At 39.0% G+C, this 14,551-nt stretch overlaps 1 long non-coding RNA gene across 2 annotated transcripts; it reads right to left on the bottom strand.

Moving 5' to 3' along the window:
* Positions 1-8,061: 8,061 nt before the first annotated feature.
* LOC131003974 (uncharacterized) lies at positions 8,062-11,448 on the bottom strand. Of its 2 annotated transcripts, none has more exons than XR_009094872.1 (3): positions 10,669-11,448; positions 8,871-8,949; positions 8,062-8,360 (listed from the first exon to the last, which is right to left on the bottom strand). It is a non-coding gene; the product is annotated as an uncharacterized LOC131003974 (long non-coding RNA). The 2 variants fall into 2 exon arrangements; XR_009094873.1 differs by having other exon boundaries at positions 8,871-8,936; positions 10,669-11,447.
* Positions 11,449-14,551: the final 3,103 nt, after the last annotated feature.

Genomic DNA, 14,551 nt, shown 5'->3' with positions numbered 1-14,551 from the left:
CTGGGTGGTAGTTATTAGCACCGCCATAGTCTTTCACTAGTTCGAGCCATCTCATCTATCTCATGTTAAGATTCATTTGCTCGAAAAAAAAAAAATATCTCAAACTTTTATGGTTTGTGAACATCTCACATCTAAATCCATATAGGTGGTGTCTCTACTACAACTAGTTCTAGATCATGAGTTAGATAGTTCAATTCATATGGTCTAAGCTTTCATGATGCGTATGCTATCACTTTTCCTTCTTGTTTTAACACGCAATCGAGTACTATCTTGGACGTGTATACATAATCCACCTATTCTTTGTCAATCGTTGGAACAGCTAACGCTGGTGCAGTGGTTAACTTCTCCTTGAGCTCTTAAAATCTCCTTTCACATCCTTCTGTCCAAGAAAATTTGATTCACTTCTTGAGTAGTTGCGTCGTTGGTCTTTATATTTGAAAAAAAAAATCCTTCTACGAACCTCCTATAGTAACTTGCTAATCCCAAGAAACTCTTGATCTTCTTAGGGTTAGTAGGCGATCTCTATTTGTGTACGACTTGTATGTTGTCAGGACCCACTCTAATCCCTTCTCATGAGATAATATGTCCCAAAAATGTGACTTCATTGAGCCAAAATTCGCACTTGCAGAACTTAGCATAAAGATGCTTTGTTTTCAATATTTTTAAGACTATCCTCAGGTGTTTCTCATGGTCCTTCTCGTTCCTCGAGTAGATCAAGACATCATCTACGAAAACTAAGACAACTTGCCTAAGTATGGGTGGAACACTCGGTTCATGAGGTCCACAAACATGGCTGGTGCATTGGTCAATCCAAATGACACCACTACGAACTCATAGAGTCTATATCTGGTTCGGAAGACCACCTTGAGTACATCTTCTCATCGAATCTATAGTTGATGGTACCTAGACCTTAAATCTAGCTTTGAGGACACACTCACTCCTCTGAGCTGCTTGAAGAAGTCGTCTATCCTCGATAGAGGATACCTGTCCTTGAGTGTCACCTTGTTCAACTTTCTATAAGTTGATGTGTATCCTCGGTAGAGGATACACATTCTCAATGTGCCATCTTTATTCTTTTACAAAAAGAACGGGTGCACCCCGGTGAAATCTCCAGGAAACATTTGGAAATTCACGTACGATTGTCACGTCTCCTATACTTTTCTCGGTTTTTTTTTTTTTTTTTAGTTTTCTGTGCAACTACACAAGGTAGGGTGGACATCATTTTCTTATCATCTTTGTTGCTTGAGGGGCGGAGATGATCGTCTTTCTCCTACCCATGCTGATCCCATGAAAACGTGTCAGTTTCTTCCCCGTGGTCGAAAAGAAATTTGACTTTCATGGCAAATGATGGTGGCATAGTTCTCAACTAGCCATTCCATTCCTAAAATTATGTATATGTCTCTCATCGACATAACATACGAGTTATTCACTCCAACTTTGAATAATTTTTATGCTCAGCTCTAAATTTAAGCACACCTGTGCTATTATTGTTGTTGTTGCTATCGCTGGCGTGGTTACTGCTATTGGTATGGTTGGGCAAAGCTTGGATTGCTCAAATGCAGAGTCTGAACAGGCGAGTTTAGCCTGAGACCTGCCCTTTGTTGCTTATTCGGGTAACGATTTGTATAATGTTCATTCCAGTTACTATGCAACATCCTTCATTACCAGTCCTGGAGAGTTTCCCATGGTTCTTGTTCCACTTTGGGTAGGGTGGAGTCCCATACTTGTTATCCCCCATCTGTTTTGAGGTGTCATAGCCACGTTGCTGGGACGTCTGCCCCTGCCATGACCCTTTCCTTAGCTTGGCCAGGGTTACTATATCCCATTCTCTTTTTCTTTCTCAATTTTTTTTTTTTTTGAGCCCGAGTTTGTGGAGGTGCAGACGTAGGCGCAGTTGCTGGTCTCTCTCCCAGCATTGCTGCCTCAATGCATAACGCTTTGCTAAGCGACTCCACGTAAGACGATCCACCATGGCTTGCCCAAGCCATTCTAATCTCTTGCCTCAGTCCGACACAGAATTCTTTTAACCATCTTTCCATATGTGTCTACTTGCTCTAGCGCATATCTTGACGTATCGCAGAACATCATGCCGTATGGAGTAATTGTTGTTCTTTTTTGCTTCGGATTGTTAAATTCCATTTCTTTCTTTTTGCGATAGCTTTTGGGTGTATACTTGTCATATATTACAGTCTTAAACTATTCCCACGTTAAATTTCCTAACTACTCAATTGTCATTGTCTTCCTCCTTGCTTCCCACCATAAGTCAGCTGAAAGGATACGCAAGTAAGACGTTCCAGATCTGTGCAGCGCAAGAAATTAAAGATGCGCTCACTAGCTTGTACCCAAGTCTCAGCCTTTGTTTGATCTCCTATCCTATCGAAGACAGGTGGGTTTCCTCGTAGAAATAGTTCTTCTATTCTACGTTTTTGTTGTATGGTTAGTGGCGTTATATTGTTCTAGCCATGGTACTGGGCCTTTTTCATTATCTCGTGGAATTCTTCCTCTTCTTGTCGGACTCCCTTGTTTTGGTGGCGTACTGATGAGTTGACACGTAGTCATCAATACATACATATGCATATCATCACTTCTGTAAACAGTTTCTTGATTCTCAAATCTTGCTCGCATTCTTCCTCGTGCAAGCATATAAGTAAAATGTGGCGGAAGTGACTTGCCGCAAAAGATCGATAAGGTCGCTAAAAAGACATAAGAAAATTGTTTCGATGAGAACTTCTACATTAACATATGGATCTAGATATATTGATCTATCCAAGTACTACTCATGATGAACTGGCTGTCTAGCAATGCCATCTCCAACTAATTTGGTCATGGAACCAGTTTTTTTTTTTTTTTCCGTACTAATACTAGTCAAACATAACTAAGCCAACATAGGGGCATACAAAAACATCAGAACAATCATTGTTTTCTAAAATAATAACGTTCTACCAAATCCATAAGAGATGGTCTATCTGCATCATGTGATTGACCCCTGGGTCGAGGCATACTTGTTTGATGGATTTAATCTGGTGAATACTTGTTTGTCTTTAGGTCACCGGAATTCTACTAACAACTAACAAACCACAACGATTAAAACCACAATCGATTGAAAAGAAATGGCCTTAGGGTAGAAATGAATTGACTAAAAGGTCGAAACGAAATGACTTAATAATCTGAACCCGCTTGGCTTTTCAGATGAAAGTTTAAATATATAGGTTTAGAGACCCATATATGACGACTACTGATATTTTGGTCATGTGGACTGGCCAGGTCCGACACAACTACTTCTCAGTTACTCGGAAATACTTTTCCGAACTTGCCAACTCTTGTTCATTGGCTGCAAAAGGTATATTTGGTCTAAAATCACCACTTTCTTCTTAACATCTTGAACATGTCCTTGAGAATATTCTAGAGCTTCTCAAACTTGGAGTCTGTCTCCTAGTTTAATGCAATCCTTAAACATCTTCTATAGGCGAAATAAGGTAGGCTCGACCTTACTTAACAATCTTCCTCTACATGATCTTTATGTAGTACTCCTAGTACTTAGTGTTTTCTACACATAGCGCTTGAAATGCAACCATATAATTTGAAGTACTCTTCCGTGTTATTTCAAAAGACCTTCTGAATCATCACACATTCAATAAGGAAATAGCCTTTGCTCATCTGAGCACCTTTATAGGGTATGTGTCACCATATGTAATGCTAAGTCATGGAATGACCTTAGTCAATGCTCTTATTCCGGCTACCAGACTAAATACCTAATCCAAGACGTTCTAACTGAGGCGATGTCCTCGATAGGTTAAGGTATGTATACTTATCTTGAGTATATCCTTAGGGTCTCATTAGAATCTTAATTCATTTGTTTCAGCATTGATCCACTGTCGGCGCTTCTAGCTATTATTAAACTCTGAACCATCTTCGAGAACTTCTCTCGTCTTACCCACTTGCGTAAACTTTTATGATCAATCATAATGGTTGGTAATTGTCAGTACCCATATCACATCTCGTCTTTCCAATTCGTAGTAGGTGATCGTAATCAATAGGGATTCTCAGTCATGTCCTCATCTAATATGATAGGTACTGTAAGCAGAATGGTTCCGAATACCTGAAACTATAAGCTGATAGCTTTAATCGAATTATTAACATCATATACAAAGCATTTTGACCCCTGGTAAGTCTAATTATGAAGTTCATTGATGAATCATGAAAGTTATCCTCAAGTCATAGCTAGTGATAATCGAGGCTAGAAGTGAGTCTCAACTTATTAGGGATTAGCTAACTGGTTACATAAGTCATACTCATCGCTATAAGCAATATCATACTTAAACTATCATTGAATAAGGCAATAGTCGATTAGGTGCTCCGTCTCGTGTGAACAACCTGAATGAAGAACTATGCCTGCTTCAGTGATTCGTGCGTGGCACTCCGCTTGCACTGCTTTCATTGGATTCTCTTCCTCTTTCTTAGCTCTTCACCATGGCTATAGTGAAATATAACTGAGTTTCTAGCTTCTATTGTTCTTCTCGTAACAGTGATCATGCATTCTTAACGCATCTAAGTTCATTGAGATATCTAATCAATCAATAAAGCATAAAACTTGAATGTAAGCATCAGTACATTCATATAAAACGTGAACTTCTCAATGTTTTAAAATCATTACCACCTTCTTTCTTGCTGAGCATGACGATGTGATGAAGTGATGAGCTTTGGTTGACTGACTCATATATTCTAGTGATCATACCAGAAAAATGGGCTAACTCTAGGGTTCAGAGCAAATGACCTGCTCTGATACCATTCTGTCACGACCGGACCTAATTAAGGATAATTAAGCCGGGAAACCGTGACTAATGGAGGGAGATTAGAAGCGGGGTAGAAAGGGGATAATCAAACAAGGAAGGATCGCATTTCATCATTGTTAACAAAAGGAATATTTATAATATAATGGAGGTTTCGTCGTATAGACTCAAATAACTAGTAAGTTCGGATAACTCTGACTTAGCCAAAATAACATAACACTTCTGAGTACGCAGCGGAATAAGGTTCTGAATACATGTATGAAGACATGTATCCCTAGAGTTCATTAATACATAATAAGACAAAAGAGTCCCGCTCGTCACTTCATCACCATCGGCAGCTACTCAACCTGCACATTTAGAAATATATGCAGGGCTGAGTACAAAAGTACTCAGTGGGCACGTATGCCTAAGTATAAAAATACATGCTTCAAAACTGTAAATTGTCATGCCATCATAAACAGTACAACAAGGGAGTTTTTCGCTAAAAGGCCCAAGCTTACTAAATTCATTTGTGATTCTTAAAGTTCGACTGCAGTCTAAGTTCTCTTGTAATCTATCATATCTGGAACTATGTGCCGGAGAGGTGGCCACCTCTCACGGTCACTTGACCGGCCAACCCGCTAGATGACTCACGGTCACTGGTGTACACTAGCCCTGGCAGGATAGCTATCAACTGCTCAGGACCCGAATTCGATTGCATCATTGGCAAAGCCAAAGCAGATAGATATCATACTAAAATTTAAACATTTTATGGCAAGACAATACTTGAAATAACTTTAACTCAAAGATTTTATCATGAAATAACTTGCTTGAACGTAACATTTAAACTCATTTGATATATATGAAAGTAATGCCCACCTGATAGAAACTTTCTGTGGTACAGTAGCTCCTTGTCTGATTATTAATCTCGTGCTTGACCTTTATTACGAGAATATAAATAAGATACTGCTCGAGCAAAATCCTCAAATAATGAGAATATGAAATTAACGATGCATGATCCTCTTATGCATGAATTATTATTCTAAAATAATAACCGGGAAATTTCTATTGTTAATCCAGGCTATTAGATTTAAACAAAAGCTAAGTCTCATCTCATGAAGCCGGATAATTAACTAAAATTAATCCGTTCTCTGCAGGGTGTTCTACTCCACCGATTAAATAAACCCCGCTCCTCGTAGTCGATAGAAACGAATAAATAAATACTTCGACTTACTCGCTTTTATCCTCGTAAAACTCAATCGGGCTTAACAACTAGGAGAAAGTACTGTTGTAGGTTTAAATAATTAAAAAGGCTCGACATAAGGCCATGCGCCTAATAATTAATATGAACGGCCCAATTGAAATAATTCATTGGCTTAAGTAATTAAATAAATCTTGACCCAAATGAATAAATAATCTAATAGTTGGGCTCAACTAAATGAAGTATGCTAGGCCCGGCTGTAATTAATAATTCAGCCCAATTGAAATGAAATAATAAAGGCTCATCTGAATAAATAAATAAGGCCCAACTGAATAAAATAACTGGGCTTGATTTAATGAAAATTCAGCTCGTTCCGAAACCAATTAAAGGTGGCCCAATCATAAAAATAAAACAAGGCCCAATTGAATATAACAACAAAGCCCAATAATCAGTTAAGTGAAAGAGGCCCATTAAAAAGTTAGGCCCAACTGAATTTCTCTCATTTCTCAAAACAATCGGCCCTCTTTTTCAATAATCAGTCGAGCTCTCTCTCGAATCAGTCAAGGTCTCTCTCTCTTGATTCAGTCGACATCCGACGCCGCCGCTTCCTTCTCCGGCTGTTCGAGCTGCCGGCGTCCAATCGTAGACCGCGCCGCCTCCTTTCCCTAAAACCCCTCTTGCTGACAGTTCGTCCAAGGCGAGGAGAGCGAGCCCTAATTCACAAATTGAAGGTCGCCGTCGCCGCTGCAATTGGGTGTCCGACGAACGGCCGTCGTCTGCGTCTCTGAGGCCGCCGCCTTCGCTCGTCCTCCCTCCTTCCTTGATTTAATGGGAAATCCCCAGGTGAGGAGCCCTAATTCTCTCAAATCTGGAAGCGTCGCCGTCGCGGTTCTCTGGCCATCAATCGACGGCTGACGTCGTTTCGTCCTCTCCTCCGAGCCATTCACGTCCCGACTCAGATGTCAAGGTGGGCAGGGAGTCGAGCCCTGCTTCTTTTTCGCCTCTGCCGCCATGGTTCTGCTGCCATCTCCCCCGCCCATTTCAATCGGCGGTTCAGCGTCGTTGCTCCATTCGCGATGCTGCTGTTGCTGTAACACGATTTCCGCCGAGGCAGTAAGAGCTGCGGCCATCGTCGCCGTAGTCTTGGCTCGACCGAACAGGCAGCCGGCTTCATTTCCCTAAGCTAAGTTCTGAATCTCCGTCTCCTTTCTCTTCGTTGCGTGATTGAGTTTCGAATCGAACATAAATTCCCTCGAGTAAGAATTTAGTACTTAGCTCTCTACGTGTGTGTGAGCATGCTGTAGCAGGGCTAAACTCTATTTATGAGCTAAGGTGTTCTCTTTCTTTTTGTCTGTGAAGCAATACTTATGCTATGGAATTCTACATGAATGAACTGATCATGCTCTGGTGCGAATGCTTGCTAGAATAGATATTCGAAATAGAATTAATACCTTGGGAATGACTGTTGGTTGGCTGATTGCCGTTGATTTTAACGAACTGGAATGATTGAACTGAACTGAAATAAATGTTCTTTCCATTAATGTAGGTGAAATCTTGGAGGAGTTGAAGAGAGTTAAAGAAGTTTACCTCCTCGCAGAGAATGTATGAAGGCCCCTGCTGTCCTGAACTTTCTAAGTGTGGAATGGAAACAAAATGGAGATTAATAGCTGATGAAGTTTGGAACAAAATGAAGGTGTTCGGGTGTGAAATGCACACTTGTTTTAGTCAAAATGTGCAAACTGGCTGGAGTCAAAAAGATACAAATAGGCGGTGGAGCATGCTAAGGAATAGGGGAGGGTGTAGTGGCAGGGGAATTGGAACAGTTGTTGAAAAGAAAGGAAAAAAATGTAGCTGCAGTAGATGTTCCTTGCAGCACACACGTTTTATCCTTCTCATTCTTTTCTTTCTTTTCCTTTTTCTTTAAGTGCTAGATAGTGAATAGTAGTGTAGAAATGATTGTTGATGGTATTTGTTGGAGAGCATGCGTGTAGTATGCAATAGAGTAGGAAAGAGGACTATGATTGTATGTCACAGCCCACTATCCCAATGACGGGTTAATCGGGGTTATAACTTAGGGTGAACAATAAGAAATGGAAATGGACAATTACTTAACATTAAAGTATATGGAAATGTCACTCATAGATAAAATGCTAGGATCATATATGATTATTTGGATACTTATAAAACATACACATAAATGAGAACTGATTAAGGTGGGTTACCCAATAACACGTATCCCAACTTCATAACATAGAGCTATCCTAATCAAAGTATTTTGCAGCGGAAAACGTGTGAGATATACATATGAAGATGTATACTCAAGGTTACATTTCTTGAAACGATCAAAGGAACACCCGCTCAACACCATTCCATTCCATCAGCTGCTCAACCTGCACTTTTAGAAATACATGCAGGGCTGAGTATAAAAATACTCAGTGGGCACGTATGCCTAAGTATAAAAATACATGCTCAAAACTGTAAATTGTCATGCCATCATAAACAGTACAACAAGGGAGTTTTTCGCTAAAAGGCCCAAGCTTACTAAGTTCATTTGTGATTCTTAAAGTTCGTCTGCAGACTAAGTTATCTTGTAATCTATCATATCTGGAACTTTGTGCCGGAGAGGTGGCCACCTCTCACGGTCACTTGACCGGCCAACCCGCTAGATGACTCACGGTCACTGGTGTACACTAGCCCTGGCAGGATAGCTATCAACTGCTCAGGACCCGAATTCGATTGCATCATTGGCAAAGCCAAAGCAGATAGATATCATACTAAAATTTAAACATTTTATGGCAAGACAATACTTGAAATAACTTTAACTCAGAGATTTTGTCATGAAATAACTTGCTTGAACGTAACATTTAAACTCATTTGATATATATGAAAGTAATGCCCACCTGGATAGGCAAAGCCTGAAGATCATACACATAAAAACCTGTCTTGGGAAAGCAGCGCTAATCCCCCTGGTCACAAAGCCTACAAGAAATTCTATTCTTAATAGGTCTCCTTGAATCTAATCTTAAGTCATGGTGTAATGCTTAACATTCTATGATTCACTTAGCCGGGTTTTCAAAATTTAATGAATAAATAATTGAAAACATTTCTCTTGAGTTAAGAACACCAACAATATTCTTACTCGATTTTCTTTAAAAATTGGAATTATAATTAAAACCAATTAAATCATAAATACTTTTATTGCAAAATGCATATGCAAATGCATGTCATGCTTAGCATATAATAAGTAATAACTTAAAATATGCACATAATAATATTAATATTTTTATGCAAATCATCTTTAAAATAATTAATCAAACTAATTATAGTCAAATTAATTAAATTATGGACTACCCAAAATAATTAAATGTAGGGCTAGTTCTTAAAATTTTACAGCCCAAGCAATTAAAATAAAGGCCCAGCTGATAAATTAAATCAAAAGAAAACCGGCCCAAATAAGAAGCCCAACTGAAATAAAAAAAATGAAAAAAATCGGCCCAATTGGCCCAAGCCTCAAAGCCCAACACCTAGCCTTCAAGCCCTTCTTTCTCCCCCCCCTTTCAGCCGCTCACTCACACGCACATAGCTTTTCTCTTTCTCCCTCGGTTCCGCCATATCCGCCCCTTCTCCCTCGAAATTCCGCCGCCGCGGCTCCTCCTCCGGCGAGAAGCCGATGACCGGCCCTCTCCCTCTCCCCCATCTTCTTCTCCCTCGTTTTCCCTCTTCCTAGCCACCCGTCTATCTCTCTCCTCTTTAGCGACGGAGAGACGCCACCGCCTCCCTCCATCTAGCAGACTCCCGGCGACAGCAGCCCAGACCGCCGCCGTTCTCCACTCAGATCTCCGATCCTCATCTCTCTTCTCTAGTTCCGGCCGCAGCCGTTCTCCCCTCTGTTCACCGAACCCGGCGGAAACAGCCTCTATTCTCCCTCTCGTCCCTCGCTCACCGAACGAGCACGCACACACTCCCACAAACTGAGAACGCCGCTGCCTCTCTCCGAAGTCCGGCCGCCACAGTAGCTAGCGGAGCTAACCACCGCCGCGTGCCCGGCCCCTGCCTCTCTTCCTCTCACTCTGTGTCGGACGGACGACAGCAACCAGCCATCGCCGACCGCCTCTAATCCTCACCTTCAGTCTACCCTCTGACTTCCGGCGACTGCACGACTGCAAGACCGCCGCCGCCGATCCCCAGCCCTCAATCTCTCTCCTCAGGTCGACGGCAGCAAGGCCGCCGGCCGTCGCCCTTCAGCCCCCTGTTCTCTCAACCCTCTCATCTCTCTGCATACACCGGCGACAGACGACGAGGTCGCCGCCGACAACAACAACCAGTCGCACCGTCGTCACCCTTATCTCCCTGACTCGACTCAGCAGTGACAACACCCAACAGACCCGACTCAGACGCACCGGCATCAACCGGCTCGACACAGCAAGTTCAAAGGCAGGGAAGAAATCAAAGCTTCAAATTCTATTTCTTCTTTCATAAAGATCTTTTCTTTTCTTTTCCTTTCAATGAATCATGCTTTCATTTATAATTATATGCACAGACTATGAATAAACATGTGTACAGATTGTATGCATTTATGTAAATAATTTGTCATGCTTGTGATTTGTTATGAAAATATTGAAATCTTGGTTGGTGTTCTGTACAAACGAGATAGCTGTGTGTGCTTGAAACAGAGGCAAAGAAAATTGAGGTAAACACCTTGTGATGTCTGTGTAGGGGAAGAGTTCTTTGAATGGTGGTCTCTTGTTGTATACTTGAAACTTCATGGATAGGCTGGAACGAGAGAGTAATTTAAAGGATATTTGAGTTGCTAGTGAAAGTGCAAGGGATGGGTTTCCTTCAATTATGCAGAGATATTTGAGGCTGAAATTAGGGGAGTTGGTGGCCGCCAAGCATGGCTAAAGCTTGACTTTTGGAGTTGATTAGATTGACAAGGGATGGTGTAGGTTGAAAAGAGGAAGGTGAGACGTGAGAGATGTTTGAAAATATTAACCAAAATCCCTATGATTAAGGGATTTTGTATGACTTTGTAGGAGTGGGCGCATGGGGGTGAATAGTGTAGCAATTGTAGAGGCATGGTGAAACACAAGCAGCAGCTGCGTGCTGTACTTGGCTGTGGTGCAAAGGAGGAGGTTGGTTTGGGCTTTTGGGCTTTGGTATTTATGGAAAATCATTTCAATAAACAAAAACTAATGCCCAAATAAATATTTGTCAAAGCTCAACACATTTAAATAATTAAAGTCTAACATAAACTTTAATTAAATCGTATACAAATAAATATTAATCATATAGAATAATCACCTATTCATATAATTCAATTTATGCAATGCACAAAAATCAAAAGACTAAATTTTCTAAAAAGTTTTTGAAATAAAAATTGTTGGAATTACAATAAATCATTTTTTTTTTCATTTTTCCGGCGTAAATCATCCTATTCTAAATTAAAAATGAATTCTAAACTTAATATAAATGGACGGGGTGTTACATCCCTCCCACCTTATAAAAATTCCGTCCTCGGAATTGCATATCTGGTATTCTAGCTTGTGATACTAGTCATTCGTTTGCGAACTCCTTCACGCGTTTCTCATACGTGTCCACCATATTTGGAGCACGTCCCGACATTTTGTTGAAAACTCTATCATACTAGTTATCTGCTCTGGTTCTCCACTTGGGATTCCAGAAGTTGCTTTGTTTCTATTGACTGACAGTTAAGAGACAGGTTGGTGTTTAGTGTATCTTTCTAATTGTGAGAATATCACATTCTAGTACTTGAAAACTAATGACAACTAAGAAATTCTAAATTATCACTATACTTATCATGATAAAAGGAATTTTTATTGTGACAACTACATAGTGCGAGTCCATACATTGGGATGACGTTCTACTTAAACATTAAAAAAAAATCTAAATTGACAATCACCGAGATCATAGTCATGTGGGCTGGCCAGACCCAACAAAACGAATCACTCAGTCAAATGGGAGCTTCGCCCCCAATCATGTCAACTTCTTATTCATGTAAGGCTCTGGTCAAACTTCTAACTTAAAACACTTACTAACATGTACTTCATCATAAGTTACTGATACCCTGAAAGTCCATTCTAATGTCGTTCTAGCAAAGCTATCACGGCTAACATTCTCAAGGCATTCTTAGGTGGTACTCAAACAGTTTGAAAGAGGACCCATCATTCTAATCTTATAGGCATGAACCTAAAACGATAACATAAAACTTTCACATTCATTCATTCATTCATACATACATACATACATTGATTTGTTAAGGGCTCGGGTAGTCCCAAACACGACATTGAGCTTAGTTATATGAGTCAGAGACCCAAAATAACAACATGAAGAATAATTTGCATTCACATAAGGCGCACATTTTCTTGAAAATTTTCATAACTTTGAATATATATATATATTTTTGAAATTATTATCGTACCCTAGTTGCGGCAGTGTGAAGGTGAGCTGAGGGCTATTGACATTCTTAGAAGTCTAGAGATACTATTCTAGACTCAACATCAAAAAGCTTATGGTTATCAGAAACATGAAAGAAAACTCATGCTCTATCTCATATTCTATCTCTTTACTCAATTCTATATAAACTCTCCACTCATCTCAAATCCTTAAGTTCAAGGATAGGTTTCAAGAAAATCATGGTACTAAGTCTCGATTTATCTCTCATATAAGGCTCGTCTAATCTCATTCAACACATAGACAACACAATCACATAAGGCACATAAGAAAACATAATCAAACATTATCAAAACATGCTCTGTTTTTACACTGACTCAACTTCAAAATCTAACCTGTTCTTACTCCGACACCTCTTGGACTCGAGACTCATACCAAAAGAAAGGTCTTTGAGTCTATTTTCATATAAAAAAAAGTAGAGTCAAAAACTCCAAGTATTGTAGGAGATATGACTGTTTTACTACAGTCTACCATAATCGGCAGTTTTGAGCAATCGAAAACTTGGATTTAAAAAAAAAAATAGTAAATGTTGTCAAACTGGGCTCAAATTTTGTGGATATTTAGCTAACACAATAAGGTTAATACCATAAAATTTTGGAAAGCTAGATCACACAGGAAGCTACTGAAATGAATGACTCTTTCCCCTGCTCTCTGAAACTCTCAGTAGTAATGTGCAGTTTCGGTTTTGTATTTTATAAAAATAGTAAACGAAGTCCAAATGACTTGAAATTTTACCGATGTTCTCAAGACTCATGTAGAGACTTGGTATACAATTTTCAAAGCTTTTTGACATTGAAAAAACCGTCGATCACAGTAGGTCAGTAGGCCTACGAAATTCACCAAAATCTCATCTCAAACTCTTAAAATACTCAACTCAACATTCCTTCAAGAAAACTCATCAAAGCTCATTTTAAACACATATAACACTCACAAACATTCAAGCACATTAAAATGCTCATCATATTCAAATCTTGACTCTCTTCTCATTTTCATGCTCAAAATTACTCAAATACTCAAACACGATCTCATTCATCATATAAATCATTATACACATATGGATTCCCTTTTATCATGTACTAAACTCTAATGAAACTTCATGTATCATCATAAAACTCTTAATAAAACATGACAAACTTTCACATAATGGTCATAAAGCAATTAGACCTCATTTTATCAATCATCGACTTCTCAAAATATGAAAACTAAAAAAAACTCATATAAACTAAACTAAGTCAAAATTTTATTTAGCCAACAAAAGACCTAGTCAAACATAATTAGACACTAATATTATGCTCAATTACATATATCCTAAATCAAAATCACTTAAATAACACATAGGCAAAAAGTCCTAATTTTTATTAAACTAAACTCTTTGAAATTTTATAACACACATGAATCTTTAATCTAATCATAGATCCATCAATTTTAACTATTTAAACTCACATATAATCCATCAATTACAATTTAGGGCATAGATACACATATCCCTAATTTTATTAAACTAACTCACCTCAAATTCATCAATTGACATCAAATAATCAATTTACTCCATCAATCATCATCATAGACATCACATAGACTCATTCTCGTAATCAATTCATCATTTAACACATCAACTCACAAATTCCAAATTTTTGGGTAAACTAAACTCAATCGACTTTCACATCTCAAAGCATATACTTTCACAACACACATCAATCATCAACAAACACCACATAGACCTCATTTTTCACCCCAAATCAAGGGAAAAAAAAAAGAAATTTTTTGAAGGGTAAAGACCCATTTTTTTATATTTTTTTTTTTTTTGAAAATTTTAAGAACAAGGGAGGGGTGATTTTCTTTCTTCAATCTTTCGAGAATACTCACATACAATATCATTCAAGCAAGATTTATGGAATAAATGATCACTTACCCAAATTTCTCACCAAAACTCACACTTTCTCACTCTAGCTTGGAAACCTTTCTTCAATGATCCTCTTGAATTCAAGTAGCTAGGATGTTTTTATGTAAGATTTAAGAGTGAATTGAGGTGTTTGGTATAATTTTTTTTTTGGAAGCTCCGAAGGTCTCTACAATGGATGAAAATGGAGGAAAGTGAGAGAAAGAGGGA

The sequence above is a fragment of the Salvia miltiorrhiza genome, unplaced genomic scaffold (genome assembly GCF_028751815.1).
Source record: "Salvia miltiorrhiza cultivar Shanhuang (shh) unplaced genomic scaffold, IMPLAD_Smil_shh original_scaffold_302, whole genome shotgun sequence".
Classification (NCBI taxonomy): domain Eukaryota; kingdom Viridiplantae; phylum Streptophyta; class Magnoliopsida; order Lamiales; family Lamiaceae; genus Salvia; species Salvia miltiorrhiza.
This window is presented reverse-complemented; position numbering and strand designations above follow the sequence as displayed.